Here is a 5,296-nt window from a genome sequence, read left to right on the forward strand (position 1 = left end):
TTCAAGATATAGAGGCAAATGAAAAGCTGAAATTCGTTGAGAAACCCCTACAAATAGAAGACCGGAAGATTAAGTTTCTCAAACACAAACGACTAGTGCTAGTGAAAGTCAAATGGGAATCCAGGAGAGGACCAGAATACACTTGGGAACTGGAATCAGAAATGAAGCGAAAGTACCCTCATCTATTTCAGTAAATCTCGAGGACGAGATTTTTCTCAAGGTGGGGAGGATGTAACAACTGTCACTAAAATCAATAATTAGGACGATAATTAGTCAATAAGAAAACCCTAATTGAGACACCTAAGTAATTCTGCATTGGCCCTAAAATTTTCAGAACAATCGGAAACAAGATCAGGGCCCCTAAAACTCAAGGGGGGCAAACCCTAGTTGAATAATTATCAAAATTAAACGTTGCTATGTTCTAATTGGCCCAATTGTTGAATCACCAAAGCTAGTCCCGAGCCTAGGCAGCCTATGAATTAGACTGCTTAGCTTACGGACCGCAAGGGAAAGGGTTTACGGTCCGTAAGCGAGTCTCAAAATTGCTATAAATAGCCGACCTTGGGACTTGAACTGAGAAATGAAAACGACGTAAAGTTGCTGTCTGTACGTCGAGTTAAGGCTGTAATACTACAATAAACACACACACGATCACGAGGTGCTGCCGTAATCAGGGTAATAACTCGATCGCTATTACGATTCAACGTCCGATCGATTATAACTATCCAATGATTGTCTGAGTGCTGCTCAAATTGAGCTGATACTTTGTTATTCATTGTGATTTCGACTTGAATGTTTGAGTGCTGTTCGAATTCGGACTATGCTCTGTCATTCGTTGTGAATCCATTGAATTATTAAGTATTGCACTTATTAATTGTTGTGAGGGTTTAATCTCGTGAATTGACGTAACTGCTGAATTAGTTACTAACCCGTTTGTGTGTACATTGTTAATTAAATTAGGTTAATCACAGGCAAATCAGTAAGGCTTAAACTCTGCTCGTAAAATCTGCAAAGTGAGTCATTCTCTTTTTATCAATTGTTTTACAAAACTCCAAATTATTTTCAAAGTTATAATTACAGGGATTAAGTCTTTGTAATCACCAAGTTACAGCCGGTATGTGGGGTTTTGTATACATTACTTGATAATCTTCACCATTGGGGCAGCCATTGGGTGATATGACCATAATCACAGACACCATTGGACAGGTGGGCCAATGGGTCGAGTGGTAAAGTATCGTGGGTAGTTGGTTTGATATCAGAAACATTGTAATCGCTCTTAATACTGTGAATTATAACTAATGGGTCGTTCTAGTAAAATGAATGATTCACTCAGTATTTCCCCGCTGACAAAACCTTTTTCAAACATGTTTCAGGTGATATGTTGTGAGCAAAGAAAGAGAAGTGCCGTGAAGCACTCCCAGCTTAGAAAAGTGGCTCAGTGTAAATAAATAAAAGAAACATGTTTTGAAAAATAAAGATTTCCCTGGGAAATCACATTGTTGTAAATTTCGGGAGTTTATCCCTAAAGTTATAAAGCGAGCAGTTTAAATTATTGAAAGATCCTGTTTTACAAGACTTCCGCTATCGCCTAAAATTTAAATACCGCAGGATTTCTATCCCGCGGCTCCGGAAACGGGTAAAACCGGGTTGGGGGCTGTGACAAAAAATAATACGATGCAGAAATGAAATATTTACAGACAATATTTTTGTGAGTTCGTGCAAGAGGATCATATCAGTTTTGAGACATATCACTAACACCGTTAAGCTTTAAACATTCTCAGTTCTAAGCAATTTACCTAGATTGTCAGTATATTGGTCCATTTTAAATTTTCACACAAATTTCAATTGATTTGAGATACGATATTAATGTTTTAGAAACTTAAACTTAATTGTGTATCACTCCACTCGAATATACTCCTGTATCTAGATCCCAATATTCAGTCTTGCAGGTGAGTATACCACAAATGATATCTGTAAAGGGGTTGTGTGTGAGGGTCGTGAGAGCTCAGGTCGATACTTCCGTATACGCAGAGAGATGACGGCTTTGACTTTAAGTGGGTCCCCTTTAGAGGATCTTTTGTTACAACAGCAAAGATTATCAATTTTATTGTTTAATCAGATTGCTGAGGGCGAGCTTATATTTCAAAGCTTTTTGCAGAAAGTATTATCCGGGGACTAGGTCAGTATTTCCATACAGCAAAAGTCCTGGGATAATACCCCAGATATCACTGAGTATAAAGACCTAGTATCTCAGAATACGGGACCTTTCAAACAAGATTTCGGGGGTTACCCATATATTCAAGAATAGTTACCCACGAATTAAGCAAGTTTGAATTTAGGTTTATATCTCGTTTCAATTTACTAAATGTGCAAAAATCTACTGACACATCCACAGTAAGATTGTTTATCACATTTAACTTTTCAAATCTTTAGCGTGCTGTGATAGTCCACGGATGTACTATCATTTCCTCTTTTTTTACAACAAAACTCATTTTTGATTTTATCATGTTTTTTGACTTTTTCAAATTTTCTAATGTTTTTGGATTTTCTGAAATTTTTCTACTCCCCCTAAAATGCAAGTAAACCAAACTATACAAAAATATGACAACTGATATCAAAACACATCAAATCGCCATTCATTTGGCATAAACAATCAGAACTCCCCCTATCAACAAACTATTTTCCCATTTAGATTTCAAAACATTTAAGTTTGTTTTAATCAAAATGGTTCTTCCGGAAAATAAGTTTGATTGATTTTACCACTTGTAGGATTATCAATAATAGATTCGGGGATATGGTTCATCATCTTGTCTCTCAACAATTTGTAGGAAAATACAAGTACAACTTAATGTCCTTGATTTACCATATACAAGAATGCGCAATCAAATCGTCTAACCACTTGAACAACAAACATAAACAAACCTCTTTACCGTTTGTATGATTGACGTTACCGAATAAAACTCAAGAAAGATGCCGATTCATGCTCCACGCTTACCAACCTGGGAGCTCCGGCAAGTCAGGTTTTTAGTCGAAGAAAATATCCACCCAAGCCTGACCAGCCTTGGGTTTCACCGAGTCATCATCACTCGGTTTCTTACCTTTCATCTTCATCTCATAAAATTCTTTAACCCCTTTGACTTTTCGGTCAATCATCTTTCCAAAGATGTGTTTTACCTTGGGGTTAAAGACCTTCTCAGCATCAAATTCATGTTTGTCATTATAAAATTGGTTAGAAATTTCAATTTTACCAATTTTCTTTTTATAATTTTCAGCCCGAAGTGATGGAAAATCCTCATCATTCACAATCGGAACTGATTTTTCATTTTTGAAAACAGCTTCACGTTTTGAAACAACTTGTGGCTCAACTGATATTATGGAATCAGTTTCATCGCCAGAAGATAGCTCCTCTGATTTTGACCTATCAGAATCATCGCTAGAGCTTTCACCAACTTTCTTCACAACCCAATTCTGGTTGTCAGATTTAGCTCTCTTCTTTGTTCGAACATTCACCAATTTCAAATGTAGAGTTTTTAAACAATTTTGTTCTATCAACTGGTGGTTCGAACTTAATCATTTTCTCTTTGAGTTTACAAGATATTCCCTATTTTGATTGTACTGCCTTAGAACATTCTCTGGCAATATGTCCAACAGTGTTGATTCGAAAACAGGTTTTCGTATCTTTCATCTGCTCAGCCATTTTCTTCATTTCATCTTGCTTCTTTGCAAGGAACTCATTGTTTGACTGTCTCCAGAAATCTTTCTTTTCTTCTTCTTCAGATGACGTTCCTGAAACAAATGTCATTTTGGATTTAAAATCACGAACAAATTTTTCATTTTTCTGTTTTTCTGTTGGAGTAAAACCTAAACCTTTCTTTTTGAAATTACCGTTATGGTTTGATTTCTTTTGGAAACCAGAACCAGAACTGTAATTCTTTTTCTTGTTTAATCTTTGTTGTACTCTTGAGGTGTATTTTTTAGATTTTTCATTAAGACATAAGTCTTTTATTTCAGAAATATTAATTTCTGTGAGTTTGAAAACCTTGTTTATCAATTCAGTTTTGACACCTCTTATTGGAAATTCCTCATCAGAATATAATTTGTCAGAATCATTCAAATATAAGCAACTTTAAACAATCCATCATCCAAATTAGATTTTGATAACAGAAATTTTCTATCATAAACTATTTTGTCCTGTTTTTCTGTTTGACACGGAGTGCTTGACCCAGACTTTGACTCTGATGTGATATCCGACTTTGACTCCTCTATCTCATCGTTTTCTAACACATGATCCACGACTATATTCATCAATTGAGACTGTTGATCAGTGTCAGACGATATAAACATAACATCAATACTATCTGCTAGATTGACTGACGACTCCGACTCCCACTGTAAATTTGTTGCCTTTTTGACTCTTTCATCATTTGGATTTCTAGCCAGATATCCATTTTCCAGCGGGGGTGGACACTTGTTGTAACTGACACTTTGTTTCTTACCAGATGGTGTCTTTTCAGTGTCTTTCTTCTTTTTGGTCTTTTTCACTGGAGTCTTTTCTTCAACCTTCTCTTCTGAAACTTTCTTTTCTTCAGTTACTTCATTATCTTCAAATGCCTTCAAGCTTTCAGCCATCAGATAAATCTTGTCAATGACATAAGACGAACATGAGTAACTCTTTAATAAACGGTTAACTCTTTCAGTTTCAATTCTTTGAAGTTCAAGTTTCTGTTCGAATTCAGCACACTTCTCAATATAGTTGTTTACAACTTTTTGCTTGACCATAAAAGCTCCCTGAAGTGTTTTCATTGCTGTAGCCTGCTCCTCACTTGTGTCGTTGTACATATTCCTTGCCCTGTTCAACACATCATATGATTCTTTCAATCGGTTCATGTTGTGGATCAATGAACTGTTCTGTTTCTTTACAACTTCACAATTTTCATAAGTGATTGAACTCTTCTTAGCAACAGCTTCTTCATCAATCTTGAACTCTGGAACTTTCACTTTCTTTCGAATCACCGGAGTTGTTTCATCATCACTGCTCACCGGTGTTTTCACCTTCTTCTTTTTCTTCTTTGCCTTCTCATCCTCACTGTCACTTTCTGCCATCATCTTCAGATGTTTCTCCATTTGTCTGGCATAATATTCAGTATCATCATCACTTTCATCTTCGACTTTGGCAACAAAAGCTGTGTAAGCTGTAGCTTGATCAGGAATGTAGTTATCCCAAGAGAAATTCTCCCAGCTAATTCCCTCGGGTAACTTTTCATCATCTTGATCAATTACTAAGGCACTACCATCC

Source organism: Helianthus annuus, chromosome 9 (genome assembly GCF_002127325.2).
Source record: "Helianthus annuus cultivar XRQ/B chromosome 9, HanXRQr2.0-SUNRISE, whole genome shotgun sequence".
In the NCBI taxonomy this organism is placed as follows: Eukaryota; Viridiplantae; Streptophyta; class Magnoliopsida; order Asterales; family Asteraceae; genus Helianthus; species Helianthus annuus.